This window comes from Pseudorasbora parva, chromosome 4, assembly GCF_024679245.1.
Source record: "Pseudorasbora parva isolate DD20220531a chromosome 4, ASM2467924v1, whole genome shotgun sequence".
NCBI lineage: Eukaryota > Metazoa > Chordata > Actinopteri > Cypriniformes > Gobionidae > Pseudorasbora > Pseudorasbora parva.
In genome coordinates this window covers 1,119,885-1,147,340 of record NC_090175.1, presented here as the reverse complement: position 1 = coordinate 1,147,340, position 27,456 = coordinate 1,119,885, and the positions used below count along the sequence as shown (strand labels likewise).

At 42.6% G+C, this 27,456-nt stretch overlaps 1 pseudogene; it reads right to left on the bottom strand.

Annotated features, from left to right (window-relative positions):
• The window catches only part of LOC137073693 (uncharacterized), a 171,761-nt pseudogene that overhangs the window by 34,486 nt on the left and 109,819 nt on the right, over positions 1-27,456 (bottom strand).

Below are 27,456 nucleotides of genomic sequence, written 5' to 3'. Positions count from 1 at the left end.
GTTTAATTTACCCCACCACAAACAACTATAACTATTTTTAAAAACATTTAAAACAACCCAAACACATCCATATACATATAGAATGCTGCATTAAACAATCTCGTAAAGGTAAAAAATAAATAATAAATCAACTGCATAGTGGATTCCAAGTGATCAAGGGCTTCGGGCGTTCCAGTTCAGGCCATTGCAAAGTTTCCGCCAGTAGTGGGCACTCATGCAACGTAAGCATGACGCACATCCGAGTGAACGAGACGGAGGGAAGTTTGCGAGTGAAGGGCATGATAAAAACGAACTGGAACGCAGCATGAGAGTGAGAGAGAGAGAGATCGCTAGACGAGGGCTTTTGGCCAGATTGAGTCTATCTCCGTGTGTGTGTGTGTGTGTGTGTGTGTGTGCATGTAGGTTTAGGGGCAGTGTAAGGGAAAAATATATTCGATCTTGTCATACATGCCAGATCACCGGTAAACCGAATCAAAAAGTGCCTGTTGCTCCATTGCAGCCTATTTCCGTCATTTCCACTCGTTTAGCCGCGGTCTAAGACTGGGCACCAAATACCTTCTAACCGTTATGTGCCAGTCTACTCGTTATCCTACTGCTTATCCGTTAAGGTCCATCACTACAAAATCTGTCTTGAAGGCCCTCACTCATTTTATGTCGACCTTTTGTAATTCCCAAAGTTATTCAATCCGATCAGGGTTCGAACTTCATGTCAAAGCAGTTCTCAAAAGCCCTGCGCCAACTTCGAGTAGACCACAATATTTCTAGTGCCTATCATCCGCAGAGTCAAGGAGTTCTTGAGAGGTTTCATCAAACCCTGAAGTCCCTTTTGAGGTCATATTTTGTGGAACTCAACGCGGATTGGGAAGAAGGTCTGCCGTGGATGTTATTAGCGATACGTGAGGTAATCCAAGAAAGCCTTGGGTTTAGCCCAAATGAATTGGTGTTTGGACATGTAGTGCGAGGACCTACAGCTGTGTTAGCGGAGCAGTGGCGAATGTCTCAACCTTCTGAAAACATTTCTGATTATGTGAATGGATTCCGACGTAGATTGTATGAGGCACAAGCTCTCATTAAAAAGAAGTTGAGTAAGTCTCAGATAAAAATGCAACAACATTTTGACAGAAAGGCTAAGTTAAGAGCATTTCAACTGGGTGATCAAGTACTGGCTTTGCTGCCTCTACCTGCCGACCCATTTCAGGCTAAATTTACAGGCCCCTACAGTGTATTTAAATGTCTTTCCAATAATAATTATCTGTTGAATACTCCTGACCGGAGGAAAAAAAGTACAAGTCTGTCATAGTAACCTGTTAAAATTGTATATAGCTCCTGTTCCTTCTGCTACTGTTAATGTGGTGAACTCTTTTCCAGAATCGTCTCCTCTATTTCGCAGCACGAGTGGGGATTCTTTAGAGAATGCTGATGAGGATGAGTGTTTTCTTTCTCGAGAAAAAGTCGACGCGCGACTTAAAATCTCTGAGATTCTTCTTAACCTGTCCTCTCATCTCATCTGCTTACTCATAATCTGGCTGAATCTAGTTTCAGTTCATGGAGATCTCCTTGTGTTCTAGTAAATATGTGTTCTTGTGTTCTAGTAAATAAACCTGATGGCTCATATCGATTCTGCAGAGATTATCGTAAACTTAACTCTGTGGCAAAGCCGGAATGGTTTCCTTTACCTCGAGTTGATGACTGCGTCGATCATATTGGCTCTGCTCGTTACGTTAGTAAATTCAACCTCTTAGGCCATGTGTCCACCAAAGTGTTTTCAGCCAGCAGAAAACGCTAGGCGCTCTGCTGAAAACGCCTCGCTGTGAGCGCTTGAGAGCGTTTTGGCACGCAGCGTTTTTTTTCTTCAGTTGAGACTCTTTGCTTGTTATGATACAGGTAATCCGAGGAAGTCTCACTAATTTCACAGGTAGTTTGTTTCTGTATTGATTCTATATAAAACTGCAGATCCAATGTAAAGTATTTGCTCTGGCTTTGGTTTTAAATCATTTTGTTGCGTTATTATTGCTTGTTTTCATCTGATGACGACACGCAGAATGTAGCAGTTGGTCTGTGTAGTATTATTCCCGCCCCTCCTCCACTGTGATTGGACGGCTGAGTGAAGAGTGACAGTGATCGCTGTGAAATACTCGCTCAGCGCCTCGGTGCGCTCCAGGCGTTCTAAAAACGCGGCGCTCTCATTGAAAACAATTGAAAACGCCAGCCAGCAGCGCTTTGGTGGACACACGGCCTTAAAGGGGTATTGGCAAGTGCCTTTGACTAGTCGTGCGAAGGAATTATCTGCCTTCGTTACGCCTGATGCGTTCCTGCAGTATACGGTAATGCCTTTCGGAGTTCGAAATGCACCCGTGACTTTCCAGCGACTCGTAAACCGTATACTGTATGGCATGTCCGGATGTGAGGCCTATCTTGATGACGTCGTGTTGTAAAGTTCCTCCTGGTCTGAGCATCTTAACCAGATTAAGGAATTATTTTCTCGTTTATCAAAGGCTAATCTTACAGTTAATCTCGCTAAGTCTGAATTCTACCGAAGGCAACCGTTACCTATTTGGGTAAGGTAGTGGGAAATATCGTCGTGATATTATCAGAGTTTTTGTGAAAATGTTGCCAGTGTAGTCTCACCTCTCACCGATTTATTGAGTCCGAAGTGGTCTTTTCAGTGGTCTTTCGGAAATTGTAAGGCTTTGCTGGCATGTGCCCCTGTTTTGACAGCTCCGAATTTTGAAAAGTCCTTTAGTCTTGCAATTGATGCGAGTGCTTGCGGTGCCGGCGCTGTTCTCTGGCAGGAAGACTCGAACCAGGTTCAACATCCTGTAAGTTACTTCTCTAAGAAATGTAATCGACACCAACAGGGATATTCCACCATTGAGAAAGAGGCTCTTGCCCTAGTGTTGGCTGTACAACATTGAGATATATCTAGGGTCAATTGCTGCACTATTATCATTTATACGGATCATAACCCTTTGGTCTTCCTGAATCGAATGAGGAATCGAAATCAGCGACTTATGCGATGGAGTCTCATTTTACAACCTTTCCATCTTGAGATTAAACATATTCGAGGAAAAGATAATGTTTTAGCTGACACACTTTCTAGAGCGTAACATCCTTTCCTCAGTGTTTTTTCTTTTTTTCTTTGCAGCTCTGGACCCAGAGGTGTTAAAGAATGAAGAGGAAGTGACGTTCCTGTGGACCACCAGAACTTATTGTGTTTGTTCTGGATGGTGTTTAACGGTCTTTTCTTTTGCTTTTAGATTCGTTGCCGAATCTTTTTTTTTAGGAGGGAGGTTAGGACCCTGCGTTCTACTTGCTCGCCTGCTGGTGGCGTAGTTCTTCCAGGAGAGTGTGTAAGATCGCACACCCCTGTTACCTGTTCTCCACTTAATTATAGAGAGGATAAAGCCTTGGATTCAAACACTCCTCTTCACTTCGTCCGGGGGATCGACAGCCTCTGGGGAAGTCACTCGTTTTGCGACCCTTTATTTGTCTTCAGCCCATACCAACCTTTTCTGCTCCTCAATTGGATTTTGATTTCTGCTCTTTGATTTTGAACCCTAGACTTCGTTATATTAAGTGATTTGGATTTTTGAAGACTAATAAAATCTTGGAAGTCATTATTTTGGTGTACTTGTATACTTTATGTACGGTCGAAACAAGCTGGCCGTAACAAGAGTCTGTGTGTGTGTGTGTGTGTGTGTGTGTATCAGGATCATGCGCTGTGAGGAGTCTGTGTGTGTGTGTGTGTGTGTGTGTGTGTGTGTGTGTGTGTATCAGGATAATGCGCTGTGAGGAGTCTGTTTGTGTGTGTGTGTGTGTGTGTGTGTATCAGGATCATGCGCTGTGAGGAGTCTGTTTGTGTGTGTGTGTGTGTGTGTGTATCAGGATAATGCACTGTGAGGAGTCTGTGTGTGTGTGTGTGTGTGTGTATCAGGATCATGCGCTGTGTGTGTGTGTGTGTGTGTGTGTGTGTGTGTGTCAGGATCATGCACTGTGAAGAGTCTGTGTGTGTGTGTGTGTGTGTGTGTGTGTGTGTGTGTGTGTATCAGGATCATGCGCTGTGTGTGTGTGTGTGTGTGTGTGTGTGTGTGTGTGTGTGTGTGTGTGTGTGTGTGTGTGTGTGTGTGTGTGTTCATTAATGTGTGTCGTCAGCAGACCACACACTGAACTTTACTCTCCCATCTGTGCTTTTATGCCATCACACTCTCACACTAATCTGCCCTGTTTAGTAAATCTGGCCCTTAATGAACTCATTCTCCACTTGTTTTGCCTGCAGCTCGTGAGTAGCCTGTGCGCATTCACACTCATTTACCAGCACGGGGCACCAATGATTGTGTGTGTAGACTTACATTTCTGTGGTCCTGCTGTGATTCTGAACTCTCCACAATGATCCACACTAGAAAACACAAACAGGATTCATATTCATTAAATAAAGGAAAAGAAACACACACACACTCTCTCTCTCTCTCTCTCTCTCTCTCTCTCTCTCTCTCTCTCTCTCTCTCTCTCTCTCTCTCTCTCTCTCTCTCTCTCTCACACACACACACACACACACACACACACACTCACACACACACACACACACACACACATACATACACACACACACACACACACACACACACACACACACACACACATTCCATAGGCGTAATGTGTTTTATACTGTACAAACCGTATTGTCTATCCCCTTACACTGCCCCTGCCCCTAAACCTACCCATCACAGGAAACATTCTGCATTTTTACTTTTTCAAAAAAACTCCTCCTGTATGATTTATAAGCATTTTGAAAAGTGGGGACATGGGGTAATGTCCTGATATGTCACCATTTTCTGTAATACCTGTGTCATACACATGTTATTATACACATTTTTGTCCTGATATGTCACAAAAACAAGCACACACACACACACACACACACACACACACACACACACACACACACACACACAATCTGTCCTGTGAAATCTGTCTTAGTTCACCCAGAAATGATCAATCCTTTATCCTGATATTGTTCCAAACCTGTGTGACTCAAGCTGGGCTCAGACTAGAGGAGTGTTAGGCGGATTTATGCCTGATTTTCTCTTCCTGAGAATTGGAGAATCTTGTACTTCAAAAACGTGACACAACCGTACGGACAAAGAGAAGAGCTGAGGAGAAATTATGCTGGTTTTGAACACACTGGGTGAGTGTAGAAGCTGCTCGCAAATATAAACATTACCTGTTCAGAGATCAACGATGATCTGCTACTTACATCTTTACATCCGCTTCCCCATGAGATCATGTTGTAACACTTTCCCTCGTACATTTTTTCTGGGGTGCCAGACAGAAATATATTCTGCCAATATTTCCTTATGCTTGCTTAAGGGTCGTTAGTCAAGTCAGAAGGTTTAACATAACTCAGCAATTTAACATGAACCCTTAATATAATAAAAGTAAACCAAAGGAAAAACCATTCCACTACGACTCAAATGCAAATTTTAGTGTATTCACCATAACGATGTACCCATTTCATCACACCACATATCACCGTCTGAATAGAAATACACATACACAAACAATCGCATAGAAACACTGCTGAATCATATCAAAACCCTCTTCAACAGTTTAAATAGTCTTAGAATAGAATAATTGTTCACGAGAAGAATAAGGGAAACAGTCAGTCATTTAGTTCCATCAAGGCTTCCTTAGTTTTCTTTAAAGCAGTAAAGGAGACCTTTAAGTCAGTTAGTTCCGTAATAGCCGCTCTTGATATTTGATATCCGGTTACTCACGCTCCACTGCGTTTACATGAGTTAACGCTCGTCTCCGTCTTCAATCAGATACTTTATATACCTTTTGAAGAGATCGCTGTTTCCCTGTACCGTTAGTCTCTCTTGATGATCACTGGGACTCAGTTAACGATATCATCGCTCCTCTCCATTACCACAACAAACGGAGATCACAAATAGATGCGTGAGGCAGATTAAACTTTCCGTCGCGACAAAACAATAACACGGCTCAGAAGAGAGGAGACTGCCTAACAAACTGCTCAACAACTTCCCTCTTTTGACCTCCCCGCCATCACTCTTTTCAGCTTAGTTAATCCATACGCCATCTTGCATCCGGTATTCCCCATCTGGACTGACATATCCGCCATCTGTGTTGTGGCACTCACTTAAACTATATATTGTGTCGTTCAATCCATCCCATTCCTCTGAATATTAACTATTATTATTGACCAATGCATGCTATATAAATCACATTTATGTCAGACTTATTAGAAGATTAAAGTGCATTGTCACAATGGCCCTCATTTATCAATCTTGCGTAGAAATGGGCGTATATGTTGGCGTAAGATTATGCTTACACTCCTCTCATCGCCTGATTTATGAAACTGTGTGCACCTCTGCAATCCAGGTGTACGCAATACCTGCCCTTGCTAAATGCCGCGGCTGAAAACGATCGTCATTAGAATAACACGCCCCTATATATTCAAGTCTCTGCCTCCCCCACGCCCTCATTTTACGGCATGGACACACGGAAGACGGCAAAGAAGCGAAACTCCTCTGCCGTGGAGATCGGGCGCGTCTCAATCATCTCACTAGTCCACTAGTCAGGGCATGGATTAGGACATAAGTCAATGGGCTGACTCCCTGATCAGTGTCCTGACTAGTGAACTAGTGAGATGATTGAGACGCGCCCATTGAGACCATCCGAAGTGGAAAAAAAGTTAATTGTTTTATTTGGGAGTTTAAAGAGTGGGATTAAAGGCACCCACAAAAACAAAATATGGACCCAAATTACGAGTACTGTTAATAGTTTGGAGGTTGAGAAGCACACTCCAGCAGTTTAAATAGCTGTTTGGATGAGAAATTACCATCGCAATACATTATTTTACAGCACATGTTTTGAAACAATTAGCATTTAATTTCGTATCACGGCACATGTATTGGGGTGTACGATATGATGATGATGTGATGTGGAGGACCATTCATTCACATTAATAATTGCATGACAATTTGTAAGATTCTTTTTATTATTATTATTATGATTTTTATTATTAATGACGCTTATTTTTATTTAGAAGTAGAATGCCGTTATTATTATTATTTATTATTATTATTATTATTTAAAAGAAGAAGAATGTAATTTGTATTATTTTGTCAGTCTGAATTATTCAGTCCCAGTCTGTGCGCAGCTGCCGGTCAGGCTCGCAACTGGAGGAATACATGCCTCAAATGCTTTGGTAGCCTATAGTCACACAAATTAAACATTGAAGTCTACGTTGCACAAAAATAAGCACTGAAGTTTATAATTACTATGTTGTTGTTGTTTTTTTTACAGTGGGTCATAATATAGCATATCTTTGTCAGTGCGTTTTGTGGTGTTGGGAATTGTTTTTCACCACCTCCTGAGCTGGTGTAGGATTTGAGCATGCCGTACGCCAACGTCCATATTGATAAATCTCAAAGTCACTGTGGGTTTGGGTGTACGCAAGGTGTACGCTGGAAATTTGGTGTACGCACTTTTGATAAATGAGGGCCAATGTGAGGTGCTCCTACTGGCATGATGATCTTAATAAAAGCTCATGATGTGTAATGCACGAAAATGGTAAAATCTTGTAGTGTGTGTATGTTTGAGATTTGAGAGAAACAATCTGTGAAGATTCTCCTTATGTGAGTGATTTCCCCAGATTTCATAATTGGTTTAGATTTAAAAACTCCTAGTCTGAGCCCAGCGTTACTTTCTTCTGTGGAACATAAAATACATTAAAACAGATCCTTAACAAACCAATTTCCGCTGTGATGACTCCGATCTTAAACCAGATGGAACTGTGACTTGACTCAACAATTACACCCAATAAACAAAATAATAAACTTCAAAATAAAATAGCATCATATGACCCCTTTAATAATAACTACATCCAGATGAGAGTAACTAACTTGTGATCAGGTCACCTGATGTATATCTTAATGCCAGGTGTAAACCAGGCCTCTTATTGCCCCACATACTTGAGTATCTGCAGTGAGTGGTTTGGATCCTCCAGTTTGTCAGAGAGCAGCTTGACTCCTGAATCCCCTGGGTGATTATAGCTCAGATCCAGCTGTCTCAGGTGTGAGGGGTTTGAACTCAGAGCTGAAGACACATAACCACAGCCTTCCTCTGTCACCATACAGCCAGACAACCTACAGACACACAGTCAGATCATCTATATACACACACATCAACATTATGACTGTCAGACTGTAAATAGTCTCTCATATGTTCTTTATACCTCAGTATCTGCAGCTGACATTTTGGGCTCTTCAGTCCTTCAGTAATAATCTTCACTCCTGAATCCTGCAGGTCATTGTTACTCAGATCCAGCTCTCTCAGGTGTGAGGGGTTTGAACTCAGAGCTGAAGACACATAACCACAGCCTTCCTCTGTCACTATACAGCCAGACAACCTACAGACACACAGTCAGATCATCTATATACACACATCAACATTATGACTGTCATACTGTAAATAATCTGTCATATGTTCTTTATACCTCAGTATCTGCAGCTGACAGTTTGGGCTCTTCAGTCCTTCAGTAATAATCTTCACTCCTGAATCCTGCAGGTGATTGTTACTCAGATCCAGCTCTCTCAGGTGTGAGGGGTTTGAACTCAGAGCTGAAGACACATAACCACAGCCTTCCTCTGTCACCATACAGCCAGATAACCTACAGACACACAGTCAGATCATCTATATACACACACACACCAACATTATGACTGTCAGACTGTAAATAATCTCTCATATGTTCTTTATACCTCAGTATCTGCAGCTGACAGTTTGGGCTCTTCAGTCCTTCAGTAATAATCTTCACTCCTGAATCCTGCAGGTCATTGTTACTCAGATCCAGCTCTCTCAGGTGTGAGGGGTTTGAACTCAGAGCTGAAGACACATAACCACAGCCTTCCTCTGTCACCATATAGCCAGACAACCTACAGACACACAGTCAGATCATCTATATACACACACACACCAACATTATGACTGTCAGACTGTAAATAATCTCTCATATGTTCTTTATACCTCAGTATCTGCAGCTGACAGTTTGGGCTCTTCAGTCCTTCAGTAATAATCTTCACTCCTGAATCCTGCAGGTGATTGTTACTCAGATCCAGCTCTCTCAGGTGTGAGTGGTTTGAACTCAGAGCTGAAGACATATAACCACAGCCTTCCTGCGTCACCATACAGCCAGACAACCTACAGACACACAGTCAGATCATCTATACACACACATCAACATTATGACTGTCAGACTGTAAATAATCTCTCATATGTTCTTTATACCTCAGTATCTGCAGCTGACAGTTTGGGCTCTTCAGTCCTTTAGTAATAATCTTCACTCCTGAATCCTGCAGGTGATTGTTACTCAGATCCAGCTCTCTCAGGTGTGAGTGGTTTGAACTCAGAGCTGAAGACATATAACCACAGCCTTCCTGCGTCACCATACAGCCAGACAACCTACAGACACACAGTCAGATCATCTATACACACACATCAACATTATGACTGTCAGACTGTAAATAATCTCTCATATGTTCTTTATACATCAGTATCTGCAGCTGACAGTTTGGGCTCTTCAGTCCTTCAGTAATAATCTTCACTCCTGAATCCTGCAGGTGATTGTTACTCAGATCCAGCTCTCTCAGGACACAGTTTGAGGATTGAAGAGCTGATGACACAATTTCACAGTGCTGATCAGCGAGATCACAGCCAACAAGACTAGAAGAAAAAATAAATACAGTAAAATAAGTTGGGGTTCATGATGAGTTTCTTTAAAGGCACAGCAGTGGATCCTTAAAAACTAGAAAAAATAGATGAGTAAATATATTGTCAACACAAAAACAAGGAATGTGGTAAACATAGAATATGTGGTAAATGGGTTCTTTCATTTTGTGGTAGGCCTATATCTAGTAATCCAAGAGTTTTTGTTCATTTGCATTTTTGCAGGGTCATTTTGAGTGACAGATGTCATGCTTGATTTAGCCTATTGTTCTCTGAGTTATTCTTTATGGTGTTAAAAGTAAAAGACAAAATAAATAAAATTATTATATAGCCAACATTATATATTTATGCCCAGTCTCTCTCCATTTGTATGGGAAATTTAAATGTGAAATTGTAGAAACAAAATCAAATTTTTCAGGATTGTTTGGTCTGTGAAAGCCACTACTACAGAAAAGTTTTGTTCAATTCAAGGTCAAGACCGGTTGCGCTATTGTGTCCCATTTGCTATCCCATCAGCCATTTGCTAAAATCCTTCAAGTTCATTTTTTCCTCATTAATGTACACACAGCACCCCATATTGACAGGAAAACATTCCCCTCTCTCCTTTGTCCTCCTCCTCCCCCTCCTTCATCAACTCTTACAGCTGATGACTTTGCATCATTTTTCACAAACAAAACGTCTCTCATCAGCAACCAGTTCTCCTCACCACAAACTGACACGCACATCTCAACAACTAACACGAACACGCTTCCATCCTTCTCTCGACTCTCCGAGGCAGATATTTCTAAACTCATCCTTTCCAATCACCCTACTACCTGTCCACTTGATCCTATACCCACTCACCTCCTTCAGGCCATTTCTTCTTCAATCACTCCTGCACTCACTCACATTGTCAACACTTCTCTTCACATGGGAACCTTTCCCACAGCATTTAAGCAGGCTCGGGTAACCCCACTGCTTAAGAAACCCTCTCTGAATCCAGCACTTTTAGAAAACTACCGACCGGTATCCCTTCTGCCTTTCATTGCAAAGACCCTTGAGCGAGTTGTGTTCAATCAACTCTCTATGTATCTTGAACGGGACAACCTCCTAGACAACAACCAATCCGGCTTCAAAAGCGGCTATTCGACTGAGACTGCCTTGCTCTCGGTAACTGAGGCACTGAGACTGGCAAAAGCAGCTTCCAAATCCTCAGTGCTCATTCTGCTGGATCTGTCTGCTGCTTTTGACACAGTTAACCACCAGATCCTCCTGTCAACACTTAAGAAGACTGGGATCTCAGGAACTGCTCTCCAGTGGTTCAGGTCTTACCTCTCTGGTAGGTCCTACAGGGTGTCATGGAGAGGTGAAGTGTCTAAGTCACATCATCTAGCTACTGGGGTTCCCCAGGGCTCAGTCCTTGGACCACTTCTCTTCTCCATCTACATGTCATCATTAGGTTCTGTCATTCAGAAACACGGCTTCTCCTATCACTGCTATGCTGATGACACTCAACTCTACTTCTCATTTCAACCAGATGATCCTACAGTCAGTGTTCGTATCGTTGCCTGTCTGACAGACATTTCTGACTGGATGAAAGAGCATCATCTTAAACTCAATCTTGCAAAGACAGAATTACTTGTTTTCTCAACCAACCCAGCACTTCATCAAAATTTCTCCATTCAGCTTGGTTCATCAACCATAACTCCATCAAGGACAGCTAGGAACCTTGGAGTTGTGATTGATGACCAGTTAAACTTCACTGACCACATTACTGCAACAGCCTGGTCCTGCAGATTTGCTTTATACAACATTAGAAAGATTAGACCCTTCCTATCAGAACAGGCTGCACAACTCCTGGTTCAAGCTCTTGTTCTCTCCAGACTGGACTATTGTAATGCTCTTCTGGCTGGGCTTCCAGCATGCACTATCAAAACCTTGCAGCTGATCCAGAATGCAGCGGCGAGAGTGGTCTTTAATGAGCCGAATAGAGCGCATGTTACACCTCTCTTCATCAAACTGCACTGGTTGCCAATGGCTGTTTGCATCAAATTCAAGGCACTAGTTCTCGCCTACAAAACAACCACTGGCTCTGCACCAATATACCTAAACTCACTTGTTCAGACTTACACACCCTCCAGAAGCTTGCATTCTGCGAGTGAGCGGCGCCTCGTGGTTCCATCCCAAAGAGGCATGAAATCACTCTCACGGACATTTTCCTGGACCGTTCCCACCTGGTGGAATGACCTGCCGATCTCAATGCGTGCTGCCGAGTCTGTAGCCATTTTTAAAAAAACATCTTAAGACACATCTTTTCCAATTGCACCTGACCAATACAGAATAGCACTTACTGATCACCACAGCAACGACCAAAAAGCACACACTCCTGGATCATATCTACGTCTCTCATCCGGATTTGTGCCTTCAGGCAGGTATGTTACATAGTTATCAAAATCCAGTGTTCTGTATTTTGCGTACGTGATTTTTTGTTGTAGATGGCTATTGCTGCGCGTTTAGCTAGAATGCCATACAATACCAACCCATTGGGCCACTGAATCTGCATTAACGACAACAGTTGGGGCAACAGCCTTAGTCCTAATGGGTTGTTATCATGGCTATCAAAATCCAGTATTCTGTATTTTGCGTACGTGAGTTTTTGTTGTAGATGGCTATATAAAAAAAAATGTGTACTGTGCTAATTAAATGAGACTTCTTACAGCTCTTACAGGTTGTTGGCCTTGTTGGTTTCGTTGCTTCTATTGCTCTCCCCTTTTTTGTAAGTCGCTTTGGATAAAAGCGTCTGCTAAATGATTAAATGTAAAATGTAAATGTAAAACACAGAATTGTTGACATTTTTGCCAATTTATATTTATTAAGTATTCAGTGCCCGGTTGCATAAAACACCTTAAGTGAAAATTTCCCTTAAGATCGCCCTTAGGTTTCCCTTAAACTTAAGGGTGTTGCATAAAATAACCCTTAAGTATCACTTAAGGGTTTATTAAACTGAAACGTCATAAACCCTTAGAATTATCCTCAAATGTCTATTTTTCACTTAAGTAATCCCTTAAAAACCGTTAAGCGTTGCATAAAGCCCCTTAACTGTCATTTTCCTAAGTATAGTTTAAGGTTAGGAAAAGTTTACCTTAAGAGTTGACGAACATTAATGAGAAAAAAATAGCTGAGTTTATTGATCCTGTTGAAGATGTAAATGTGCCAAAGTTAATTTTTCGCGATAGGCAGAATCCTCTGGACAATCTTAGAGATGAAAAACTGCTTCGCGAATATAGATTTGATCGCCGCGGGATATATGAGATCGCAAACAAACTGGAAGGCGATCTTGATCATGTTACCCAGCGCAACCACTCACTACCCTCTGTGTTACAGTTGCTTATAGCACTTCGGTTCTTTGCAACTGGGAGTTTCCAGTCTGTAGTGGGAGATGTTTTCCATGTTCATAAATCGTCAGTTAGTAGAGTTATTCACCGGGTTGCAGGGACTCTCTGCCGTCATTTAAGCCAAACTGTGACATTTCCATCGCGTGTTGAACTGGATGCCTTTTAAACCTCTTTTTTTCGGAAAGCGGGGTTTCCTCGAATAAGTGGTGTAATCGATGGCACACATGTCAGAATTCAGGCTCCCCGCACGCATGAAGATGTTAACAGAAAAAATTACCATTCTGTTAGTGCAGCTAGTGTGACCATGTGTGCAGAAATGAAATATTTTATCAATGTATTAAAATGTATTTTGACTTGTTGATAATTATGGTCATCGTTTGATCCTATGAAAGATACAACAATGCGTTGACACACACACGGTCTATAATTGAGAGGACGATCGGACAGCTCAAACGCAGATTTCACAGTCTCCACAACGAGCTGCGCATCGGCAGAATTATTGTCGCCAGCGTTGTTCTTTTTAACATGTCAAAGATGTATTGTGAAGAGGGAGATGATGTCGAAGAAGAGGCTCAAGAAGCAGAAGCAGAAGAGGCTCATGAAGAAAATCAACAAGATTTTCAACGGGCTGGATTTGTTGTCAGAGATGCCATCGTAAATGCATTCTTTAATTAGTTTAGCTAGTAGCCTATGGACAATAGTCATAAATATAAATAAATGAAATATAAATAAATAAATCATAAATAAATAAATACAAAACCTGTCAGATCTGTCATAATAAAAAAAATATTCGTCAATTGATGTGCATTTTATTTTTCCTTCACTTTGTAGCTGCATTAGTTTGTTATTAAGAATGAAGTTGTAAAGGTCTTGATTTTCCTTCTCCTTTTTAAGTTTTTCGATCTCTAATTGCAGTTTTGTCTTCTGTAGGATGTCTCTTTGCAGTTCTAGCACTTTTTCTCTTGTCGCGGCTGGAGAGGATATTTGCGTCTTTCTGCAATTCACAAGTGTTTTGAAGGAATAATGAAAAAAATCGAAAAATTACATCGAGGCTGTTCTAAGTAAAATTAACAATAGACTAAAATAATTGTTAACAAAGAAGCAATAAAACCTCACTTTGCTGCATGATTTGGCGTGCTGCTGGCTGCTCTGCCGGTGTTGAAGCTGATTTTTGCTGAGAAGGTCTAATGTGTGAAACAAATAACGTTACCAAGCATATTTTATTTTGTCGTGATTTCAAAACGTTTATCCTCAGCAGTGATCATTTTTATTTGATTTAAGACAATAATGTTCTCTCACTCCGTGTAATATTCCTCTTGTTGAATCTCAGCTTCACTCTCTAACCCGCCAGCGTAGCGTGTCTATGGCAACAATAGAATTTTATAACGGTAAAACCTGGGTCACAGTCGTGAAACACTTAGCGGCGTCCCTTACCTAAGAGAACCGTTTAAGGGATTATATGCAACACCCTTAAATCATTCCCTTAGATAAGGGGAAATCACGCCTTAAGTATCATACTTAAGGGAAAAACTTAAGGTGTTTTATGCAACCGGGCCCAGACCCTTTACTCGGTATTTAGTAGAAGCACGCTTTTGAATTAACACAGCCATGAGTCTTTTTGGGAAAGATGCAACATGTTTTTCACACCTGGATTTGGGTCTGCCATTCCTCCTGCAGATCCTCTCCAGTTCTGTCAGGTTGGATGGTAAATGTTGGTGGACAGCCATTTTCAGGTCTTTCCAGTGATGCTCAATTGGGTTTAAGTCAGGACTCTGGCTGGACCATTCAAGAACAGTCACGGAGTTGTTGTGAAGCCACTCCTTCGTTATTTTAGCTGTGTTTAGGGTCCTTGTCTTGTTGGAAGGGGAACCTTCAGAACAGTCTGAGGTCTTGAGCACTCTGGAGAAGGTTTTCATCTAGGACATCCCTGCATTTGGCCACATTCATCTTTCCCTCGATTGCTACCAGTCGTCCTGTCCCTGCAGCTGAAAAACACCCCCACAGCATGATGCTGCCATCACAATGCTTCACTGTTGGGACTGTATTGGACAGGTGATGAGAAGTGCCTGGTTTTCTCCACACATACCACTTAGAATTAAGGCCAAAAAGTTATATCTTGGTCTCATCAGACCAGAGAATCTTATTTCTCACCATCCTGGAGTCCTTCAGGTGTTTTTTAGCAACCTCCATGCAGGCTTTCATGTGTCTTACACTGAAGAGAGGCTTCTGTCGGGCCACTCTGCCATTAAACCCCGACTCATGGGGGGCTTCAGTTATGGTTGACGTTCTATAACTTTCTCCCATCTCCTGACGGCATCGCTGGAGCTCAGCCACAGTGATCTTTGGGTTCTTCTTTACCTCTCTCACCAAGGCTCTTCTCCCCCAATAGCTCAGTTTGGCCGAACTGCCAGCTCTAGAAAGGGTTCTGGTCGTCCCAAACGTCTTCCATTTAAGGATTATGGAGGCCACTGTGCTATTAGGAACCTTAAGAGCAGCAGACATTTTTTTGTAACCTTGGCCAGATCTGTACCTTGCCACAATTTTGTCTCTGAGCTCTTTAGGCAGTTCCTTTGACCTCATGATTCTCATTTGCTCTGACATGCACTGTGAGCTGTAAGGTCTTATATAGACAGGTGTGTGGCTTTCCTAGTCAGGTCCAATCAGTATAATCAAACACAGCTGGACTCAAATGAAGGTGTAGCACCATCTCAAGGATGATCAGAAGAAATGGACAGCACCTGAGTTAAATATATGCATGTCACACAAAGGGTCTGAATAATTAACCATCTTGGCGCCACGGTCGAGTTTACTCGACAAGATGCATTGCTGAATAAAACGGTCGATTTTGTCATATAGGGTGTCAAATTTCATTCAACCTCCCCTCCACTAGATGGTAGACATGTCGTACTTCATCCCTGACTCATACAAACATCATTTTCTATACAAAAGATACGAGCAAGAGCGCATTGAATCAGTGTAAACAAAAGCGGAGCTGACGTGCGAGTGAGCTGTTTTATCAGAGCATTGTCAACGTCAGCGAGTATTTGCATTAGATTATTATTACTATTATTATTTTCTAATGGCATCAATAAAGCTTACCCACAATGAAAGGTTGGGTCTTCTATTCGCGGGACCTGATTCTGAAGGTAAATATGAGATGACTGATTCTGAAAGTGAAACTAAACCTAACGTTACACTAAAGCACAAACTGTGAATCATTTGCTCAATGTAGATGGTCCTTTGCCCAATGTCAGTGGTGGGAATTTTTTTTGGGAACAGTTTTGTCCCGCTCCCGCCCGCAACATTCATGTTTTGTCCCGCTCCCGTCCGCAACATTCATGTTTTGTCCCGCTCCCGCCCGCAACATTCATGTTTTGTCCCGCTCCCGCCCGCAACATTCATGTTTTGTCCCGCTCCCGCCCGCAACATGCATGTTTTGTCCCGCTCCCGCCCGCAACATTCATGTTTTGTCCCGCTCCCGTCCGCAACATTCATGTTTTGTCCCGCTCCCGCCCGCAACGTTCATGTTTTGTCCCGCTCCCGCCCGCAACGTTCATGTTTTGTCCCGCTCCCGTCCGCAACATTCATGTTTTGTCCCGCTCCCGCCCGCAACATTCATGTTTTGTCCCGCTCCCGCCCGCAACATTCATGTTTTGTCCCGCTCCCGTCCGCAACATTCATGTTTTGTCCCGCTCCCGTCCGCAACATTCATGTTTTGTCCCGCTCCCGCCCGCAACATTCATGTTTTGTCCCGCTCCCGTCCGCAACATTCATGTTTTGTCCCGCTCCCGTCCGCAACATTCATGTTTTGTCCCGCTCCCGTCCGCAACATTCATGTTTTGTCCCGCTCCCGCCCGCAACATTCATGTTTTGTCCCGCTCCCGCCCGCAACATTCATGTTTTGTCCCGCTCCCGCCCGCAACATTCATGTTTTGTCCCGCTCCCGTCCGCAACATTCATGTTTTGTCCCGCTCCCGCCCGCAACATTCATGTTTTGTCCCGCTCCCGCCCGCAACATTCATGTTTTGTCCCGCTCCCGCCCGCAACATTCATGTATTGTCCCGCTCCCGTCCGCAACATTCATGTTTTGTCAAACCCCCGCCCGCAACATTCATGTTTTGTCCCGCTCCCGTCTGCAACATTCATGTTTTGTCCCGCTCCCGCCCGCAACATTCATGTTTTGTCCCGCTCCCGCCCGCAACATTCATGTTTTGTCCCGCTCCCGCCCGCAACATTCATGTTTTGTCCCGCTCCCGCCCGCAACATTCATGTTTTGTCCCGCTCCCGTCCGCAACATTCATGTTTTGTCCCGCTCCCGCCCGCAACATTCATGTATTGTCCCGCTCCCGTCCGCAACATTCATGTTTTGTCCCGCTCCCGTCCGCAACATTCATGTTTTGTCCCGCTCCCGTCCGCAACATTCATGTTTTGTCCCGCTCCCGTCCGCAACATTCATGTTTTGTCCCGCTCCCGCCCGCAACATTCATGTTTTGTCCCGCTCCCGCCCGCAACATTCATGTTTTGTCCCGCTCCCGCCCGCAACATTCATGTTTTGTCCCGATCCCGCCCGCAACATTCATGTTTTGTCCCGCTCCCGCCCGCAACATTCATGTTTTGTCCCGCTCCCGCCCGCAACATTCATGTTTTGTCCCGCTCCCGTCCGCAACATTCATGTTTTGTCCCGCTCCCGTCCGCAACATTCATGTTTTGTCCCGCTCCCGCCCGCAACATTCATGTATTGTCCCGCTCCCGTCCGCAACATTCATGTTTTGTCCCGCTCCCGTCCGCAACATTCATGTTTTGTCCCGCTCCCGCCCGCAACATTCATGTTTTGTCCCGCTCCCGCCCGCAACATTCATGTTTTGTCCCGCTCCCGCCCGCAACATTCATGTTTTGTCCCGCTCCCGTCCGCAACATTCATGTATTGTCCCGCTCCCGTCCGCAACATTCATGTTTTGTCCCGCTCCCGCCCGCAACATTCATGTATTGTCCCGCTCCCGCCCGCAACATTCATGTTTTGTCCCGCTCCCGTCCGCAACATTCATGTTTTGTCCCGCTCCCGTCCGCAACATTCATGTTTTGTCCCGCTCCCGTCCGCAACATTCATGTTTTGTCCCGCTCCCGCCCGCAACATTCATGTATTGTCCCGCTCCCGTCCGCAACATTCATGTTTTGTCCCGCTCCCGCCCGCAACATTCATGTATTGTCCCGCTCCCGCCCGCAACATTCATGTTTTGTCCCGCTCCCGTCCGCAACATTCATGTTTTGTCCCGCTCCCGCCCGCAACATTCATGTTTTGTCCCGCTCCCGTCCGCAACATTCATGTTTTGTCCAGCTCCCGCCCGCAACATTCATGTATTGTCCCGCTCCCGCCCGCAACATTCATGTTTTGTCCCGCTCCCGTCCGCAACATTCATGTTTTGTCCCGCTCCCGCCCGCAACATTCATGTTTTGTCCCGCTCCCGTCCGCAACATTCATGTTTTGTCCCGCTCCCGCCCGCAACATTCATGTTTTGTCCCGCTCCCGTCCGCAACATTCATGTTTTGTCCCGCTCCCGCCCGCAACATTCATGTTTTGTCCCGCTCCCATCCGCAACATTCATGTTTTGTCCCGCTCCCGTCCGCAACATTCATGTTTTGTCCCGCTCCCGCCCGCAACATTCATGTTTTGTCCCGCTCCCGTCCGCATAAAAGTATAAATAGTATACTTAATAGACACTATTTCAAGTAATTTAATGTAAAAGCAAGCGTGTGCATGCGTGGGTTGGCGTGGCAGAATACGGGCAAAGGGTGCCCCCTTCATAATTCCAAAAAAGATTTCTCAGTTTATTGCGATCTCACAAAGCTCTGTTAGCAATAGAAATGACTGCACAATGAATCTTCCAAAATGTCAACACTTTCTTTGCTATAATCAGACGATTTGTCAGCATATAGAATTCAGCACTGCGCAAAAAACTCCTTTGAGTGGATTCTATCTTAAATACATCTGTTTGGCCATAACGTTCCAGAAATAAACACATATTGGTTACATTGCACAATGCAGCAAAAACGTGTTATACTCTGCCTGCGCCTGTAAATCTTTTTTTTTATTTCGTTTTAGTTGTTCTTTTTGGTTTTGTGCAATAGATGAATAACAATTTATTTGTTTCTAGGTGTTTTATTTTTAGATATTTCTATTTTGCGGGAGTCCCGCAAATAGTTTTATTCACCCGCAATCCGCACACACGCGAGTAGCACACACACCTTACCGCCCGCGCTCAGCCAAATCTAGTCCCGCGCCGTTCTCTATACGCGTTGGGTTCCGCGAGTCCCGCGGGAGTGCAGGTGTCTATTGGGCCTATTGAATGTGAGTGAAGTACAAAGCCTATAATAATAAATAATGGTTCAGCATCCAAATACATCGCGAACGCTTTTTTGAAAGGTCTGTTGTCATTTGTGGACACCAGACTTTGTAGATAGTAGCTACCTCGAAAAGCAGGGAATCATGTACAGTGAATGTCTTATTCCTGCTTTTAACATTTATTTCACACTGGTTTTAGTTTTCTTTTTTATAAATCATTACTATGAATTTTATAATTAAATGAAAAGATATATGGATTTTTAATTATTAACTATTAGTAAGCTACAGGACATCGTCTTTCAAAACATGACCCGAAAAAAATGAATCCATCATTGTACCCAGCACTTCTGAAAATGCACTTCTGAATGCGTCTCTGTCCCCAGCACATTTCAAACCAAACTGACGCCCATGTATCAAGTCACTGTTTAACCCCATATTGACAGAAAAACAGACATTTTTGCCAATTTATTAAAAAGAAAAACTGAAATATCACATGGTCTTAACCCTTTAGGCGCCAGAGGTTTTTTCCTAAAATGTTCGATTTTGACATCTTCATTTCAAAAGGCTATATCTTAAAAGTGATAAAAGATAGAAACTTTCTGTAAATTAGAGACATATTAAGGAGGACCCTAAGTTTATGTAGAGATTACATTTTCCCATCTAATTTGCATATTATGACGTCATAAAGTTGGGGCAATCTTGGATTATAGAATTTTCATGAAAAGCCACATGTTTAAATGATAAAATGCAGCACTTCTTTCCCCCAAAATGTCCCTTACCTTCTTTACGCTATATTGCACAATACTGAATGTTCAGGTAAATAGTAAATATTAAACAAACTGTGTAAATCATTACTAATAAATGGTAGAAACAAACCGAATGCATGTAACAGTTTGCCTTTTGCTGTAGAGATTTTCCATTAACTACATACAGTAAGCACTCTGATTCCATATATAGGGCACATATATATTATATATTATATATTACGCTTCATACCCCCTTTGCCCAGTGACACAGCACGTCTGCTCGCGTCCAGATCTTCCTCACGCGCCGCCGAGTGTGCACAGTCACGGCCACTCTTATTGTCATTTTGACTCCCCACCCTGCCTCCACGTTGCCCTCGAACTTGTTTATGAATACTTCGACCTCTTCTAACATATCCAGTGGCGTTAGATAAAGTCTCCACCACAATACTGTCGCCGCGATCATGAAGACGCGTGAGAAGACGCGCGCTTCATGGTGAGCGCGGCAAAAATCTCCCGCGGCCGCCTCATTCCCAACACTAACACACCTGCTAACTTCGCGGTGAACACTCGGACCCCGGGAAACATTATTCCCACCACTGCAATATAACTGGCTATAGTTATAATGGCTGAGTGAAAAATTAAAGGGGGTCTGAATACTTTCCGTACCCACTGTGTGTGTGTGTATATATATATATATTAGGGGTGTAACGGTTCACAAAATTCACGGTTCGGTTCGATACGATACACTGGTGTCACGGTTCGGTTCGGTACGGTTCGGTATGTTTTAGATACAGCAAAAAGAAAAAATTGGCAGATAAATTACCTTTTTTAATTATTTTTTTATTAAAACTAACAAAAGTATGATTTTTTTTTTAACATTGAACAATGATGGAGTTATACTTTACCCATCTTCTATGTAGTTACAGAAATAGACATTAGCTCTTTACATTAGCTCTCTCCACACTTTTTTCACACACTACTGCTTTTGTCATCCCTTAATACGGCCAAATCCTCACTTGTCTGACTCTCAAGGGGGCGTGTCTGAAGAACGTGGCTGTTCAGCTCCCATTCATCGGTAATGTAATGTGCCGTTACAGTCAGGTAGCTTTGTGTAGCCCTTGACATCCAGCCGTCTGTTGTCAGAGACACCGCTGTTGCTTTGGCCAATTGGTTCTCTATTTGTGCTTTTGTTTTTTGGGACAAAGCAAGAATTACTGGCTGAAATGGGCTCATGAAGGAACATTGTAACGGGGCTCAATTACTTTAAGCATGTTCTTAAAACTCTGTCTGCAGTACGTTTTGCGCTGCGTATGCGTATTCGTATTCAAATATGCTGCGTTTGCAGTCCACAACCGTTAACATGGGTACGGAAAAAATACGCACCGCATAGACTACGCACTGCAGACGGAGTTTGTGTGAAAATGGGCGTAAGGTCTCATATCCGCGGCTATAATGGGCCACTCGCCTTGGTGATGTCTTTTGCCATTTGAATAAGTTGGAAATGTCTGTCTTAATGCTGCGGGGATAGTTTGTGGCTGTTTCTCCTTTTTATCGTCTTGTTGTTGGCGTAAATGAGTTGACATGACATGAATTATTCCCACTGCTGTACCATCAGCAAATGCGACATACCGTTGTTTTTTTATCCATCACTCTTGTCAACACCATCATAGCTTACAAAGAATCCAAAGTTCACCCAAACACCAGACCTGTTGGTTATTGGAGGATCTTCTATTTTTGGTTTGTTAAACGCAATAGCCATTTTGCCACGAGCATTCAGCGCGTAGCCTACTGAGTAAGCGAGCACCTGACTGAGCAGCCTAAAACATATTTGGTGTTTTTTTTTTTTTTTCACTTCGCCGGTGTCAGGGGCATTGGCAGTTATGTCGTTTTGGTTATTGTTGAACGCATGTTATTATATTTCACACACTTTTTTATTTTTCCAAGTCTAATTAATTAGTCCGAGAACCGTTCGGTACATAATGCGTACCACGTACCGAACCGAAAGCCTCGTACCGAACGGTTCAATACGAATACGCGTGTCGTTACACCCCTAATATATATATATATATACACTTTAAACTACTATATACTATAAACTACAGCCAGTTATATTGCAGCCATTTGCTAAAATAATTTAAGTTTTTTTTCTCATTAATGTACACACAGCACCCCATATTGACAGAAAAACAGACATTTTTGCCAATTTATTAAAAAGAAAAACTGAAATATCACATGGTCTTTCACACACACACACACACACACACACACACACACACACACACACACACACACACACACACACACACACACACACACACACACACACACACACCTCATATCCGTGCTGCTTAAGTAACCTAAGGGGCTTTCCTTGCCATTAATGCGTGGATAACACATATATCTCCTTCCAATAAAAATAATGGCTAGTGGGGTGGATGGGATATACCTGTACAAATCTACCAAGTGCCATCATTTTGGAATGACCTATCGCGAGAGGAAAGTAATATGTTTTAGTTGCATAACTGCAGCTATGGAAACGCTGTCATTTCGCAATAGTTTTTATCGACATTTAAGAAATATCGCAAAAGTTTTTCGCAAATCTGTAATGGAAACGCAGCTACTGAGGGACATAAGGCGAGACATAGGCTAAGCATGGTGCTTCTATTTGGTGTTTTAATTCAGTTGACACTGGTAAAGACACGTCCAACTGTACATGAAGTGATTGGCAATGTTATCAGGCAGTGTTGTGTCCTGCTGCCCTCCTTTAGCTCTTGTTTGCAGCGATGACTTCGATAGGCCTACTGTTCGCGCATGTTTAAGGTACTTAAACAACAACTGCTGCAACATCCTTTACTGGAAATTAATTTCACGTTCACAAATATCCGATCTCGAACCTCACTGTCTGCTGAACTTGCACAGAAACATCAAAATAGACTCAAACAACTTTTTAAAAATAGTTAAAAACAAAACATTTAGACTAGCCTATTACCACAGATTATGAGCTTTTTTGCCATTCTCAACCATATTTTGACTAAATTAAAATATATTAAAAGTTTGTATTTTTTTTAAAGAAAAGTTTTGGGTGGGCCAAGGCCCGTCAGGCCCACCCAAAACGCCGTGCCTGCTTCACATAAGTTGAATTCTTCATTACTAATCGTCTTCATATTATGTAGGGACTCAAAAAACTCAGATGTAGATTGTTGACAAAAATTAGATGCATATAAATTACTATAAAACTCAGAGCAAAAATCTGCAATAATGTTAGGGTCCTCCACAATATTACCATTAATCCTCAATTTTTCAATATAATTATTTTTTGCTTGTTTCCTCTCAAGTCTACAAAAGTAAGCAGAGCTCTTTCCCCTCTTCAAGCCATTCCCTTCGAGATCTTATGAAAGCTCCTTCTGCCTTTTGTTTGTAAATTTCCTCTAGTTTAAGTTTCTGCACAGTAAACTCTGCTTTATCGAGTTCTGGTAAATCTTCTACTCTTTTGGAGAACAAAGTAGAGTTTTATCCTCTTCTATTTTCCTCTTTTTTGCCAACTCACTACAATATTTCCTAAAGAAAATCCCTATTTCAAATGTAAAAAGGGCTAATATCAGTATAGAAAAAATGCCTTTTATTTCTAAATTATGAAAATGTTTGATGTAAAAATCATACTAACAATATAATTACACCTCAGGAAACATTATAAAATAATAATAAAAATCCATGCCATGGGACCTTTAACAACAAATTATTCCCAGTTATTAACTGCTTTTTATTTGTTGTCTAGTATTACAGTTTGTTTCTTTCACTTTCTTGTGCTTTGATATAATTCTGCAACTGTCAGTCGTTGTTATTTGACATACATTTGTGTCTTGTAGATGTATACATAATAATAATAATATTAATAATAATAATAATGTATAAACTGTGGCACGATGTGAAGGGGAGGAGAATTAATGTGTCAGATTCATTATTAATCATGACTCTTCATTAGTGAATAATGAACACTCACAGGGCTTTTCTGCAGTTGATCACAGCTGGTATCAGTCTTCTTCTGCCCTCATATGATGTGTTGTATTTACTGGTGTTCAGCTCATCCAGCGGCTCCTCTGACATCTGAAGCATGTAGGCGATTGTTGAGCAGTGACCAGGAGAGAGTTTCTCCTCTGAGTGTTTCTCTGATTTCACAAACTCCTGAATCTCTCTGGACAGAGTCTGATCTTTCACTTCCAGCAGACAGAGGAACAGATTGATGGATTGATCAGCTGAGAGTCCAGGTCCATCTTTGATCCTCTGTTGAATGTACTGTGTGATTCTCCTGATGTCCTCTGAGCTGTTCTCTGTGTGTGTCAGTAGATCCTGTAAGAGTCTCTGATTGGACTCCAGAGAGACGCCCAGGAGGAACCGCAGGAACAGATCCAGCCGTCCATTCTCACTCCAGAGGGCTTTATTTACTGCTGATGCTAGTAGATCATACAGAGAGTCTTTATCTACTGCTGATGTTAGTAGATCATACAGAGAGTCTTTATTAAATCTTTCATTCAGAAGCTGCAGCGGCTCCATGTTCTTCATTAAATGGCTGTAAAACACATAGAAAGCAGCGAGAAACTCCTGGAGGCTCAGATGAATGAAGCTGTAGACTTTCCTCTGATGAATCACAGATTCCTCCTTAAAGATCTCAGTGCAGATCCCAGAATACACTGCGGCGTCAGTGACGTCTACGCCGCTCTCTCTCAGGTCCTCCTCATAGAACATCACATTGCCCTTCATCAGCTGATTGAAAGCCACTTCAGCAAGTTCCACAATCACTTCTCTGTTGGACGGCAGGAGTTTCTCTGGATCTCTCTCTTCATATTTATGATTCCTCATGTTGATCTGAATCAGCAGGAAGTGGATGTACATTTCAGTCAGAGTTTGAGGGATTTCTGTGCTCAGATCTTCTTCCAGGAGCTTCTGAAGCACAGTGGATGAGATCCAGCAGAAGACGGGTATGTGGCACATGATGTGAAGGCTTCTTGCTCTTCTGATGTGGGAGATGATTCTGCTGGCTTGATGCTCGTCCCTGATTCTCTTCCTGAAATATTCCTCCTTCTGAGGCTCATTGAATCCCTGAATCTCTGTCAGACGGTGGATGTATTTGGAGGGGATCTGATTGGCTGCTGCTGGTCTGGAGGTGATCCAGATGAGAGCTGAGGGAAGCATCTCTCCTTTCATGAGCTTTGACATCAACACATCCACTGATGAAGTCTCAATCACATCAGAAACTTCCTGAGCGTCTGAAAACCTCAGTGTGATTCTGCTTTCATCCAGACCATCAAAGATGAACACAACTTTACACTCCTCATAAATCTTTGGGTCCAGATCGTGAAGTTCAGGATGAAAGTCCAGCAGAAGTCTGTGAAGACTGTACTGATGATCTCGGATCAAGTTCAGCTCTCGAAATGGAAGCACAAACATGAAATCTACATCCTGATTGGCTCTTCCCTCGGCCCAGTCCAGAATGAACTTCTGCACAGAGACGGTTTTTCCGATTCCAGCGATGCCTTTAGTAAGAACAGTCTTGATCTGCTGTTTCTCCTCACGTCCTGGTTCAGCTGAGGCTGTAAAGATGTCATTGCAGTCGATTGGAGTGTCTTGTGAGTGTTGTGTTCTGGCTGTTTTCTCCATCTGTAAAACCTCATGTTCTTCATTCACTCCTTCTCTCTCTCCCTCTATGATGTAGAGCTGTGTGTAGATCCTGTTCAGGAGGGCTTCATTCTCCTGGAGTTTCAGTCCCTCAAATAATCTCTCATACTTGTTCTTCATGATGGTTTTGTGTCTGTCTTTGACTCTCTGGAGTTCATCATTCACTGGTTGAGGAGAATCCTGGTCTCCAGTCTGATCATCTCTGAACACACTGATGAAACAACAAGAGTGCACACATTTAAGAATATGAAAAAACTGAATACATTAAAATATAGATCAACATAATCTATTCAGTCTTTTATTTCTGGACAATTAATGTTTCATTTCAGTTTCAGTTCAACACGTTTATTATTGCACATCAGATTTGCATTTTTCATAACTTGACAACATAAATGTGATGATGCGTAAATAAAATATGCATTTTGTTAAAATATTTCATATTAGAAATGAAATGAAGGTCAACATGTAACACAAGTAATCATATTTGTATGAAAGGAGGGATACTGTAGCCTATTTACCCCTTTGAACGAAACGAGCCGGTTTAATCCAATTACTATGTTCAGAGAGAATGTGTGTTTCTCACAGCCGACCCCATGCTTTTATTTTTGTCTATTATAATGTTTAATTTAGTCGTTTCAGCTGCGTGTTGTTTGGTTTGGAATGTAATGTGTAAGACTGGAGAAACTGTCAGAACTGAAGACGGGTCTCAAACTCACGCATTGTTCTGAAAATCATCTTTTTGCCGAGTCGTTGTGTGTGCCACGCCTGCTGCCTCACTTTGTGTGTGTGTGTGTGTGTGTGTGTGTGTGTGTGTGTGTGTGTGTGTGTGTGTGTGTGTGCGTGTGTTTGTGTGTGTGTTAGCTCAGCCCTCCCTCATTCAGTATAATTGGTTGACACCGCGTGATTGACAGGAACAGAATCTGAGGCTGAGAGTCGAAACTAATGTGGTCTAACAGCGCTCAGATGGCCAATCCAATCAGAGTAGGCGGGGTTTACATTCTCTTTTTGCTCATGCAGTCTTTACACTAATTAAAATCATTCATTATTGCATTATTGCCTAGTCTGACAGTAAGCTCCTGACTCACTTTGGGGATGCTTTGTCTTGGTCTGGTATTAAAGGAAAAGTTACAAAGGGTTCAGTGTGATTCTTCTGGGTTTGTAGAGCACTTGAGCTGAAGATTGAAGAGCAGAATCAATCAAACGCTTGGCTCTGAAGCAAAAGCTTAAAGGGCCGGTGAAATGCTGTTTCCTGCACTCTGAGCTTTCCACTGTTAAAGACTTGGATTCCCATCCTAAACACAGACAAAGTTTCAAAAACTAATGTTGGACGTTTGATGGAGTATTTCTGTGTTAAAAATACTCCTTCCGGTTTCTCACAAGTTTCGGAGAGTTGTTTTCGAGTATGGGTCGGCTTGACGTTACTAGAGCGGAAGGTCCTTGTATGGGCCGTACGGGCTCTTCTCCCGGTAGGGTGCGCGCGTGACTAGCGCGAGAGAGGAAATGCACGCTGTAAACAGTCTCTCAGCTGCAGATCCAGTCGTCCGTGAACACTTCTGTCGTTATAGTCCGCGCCGCG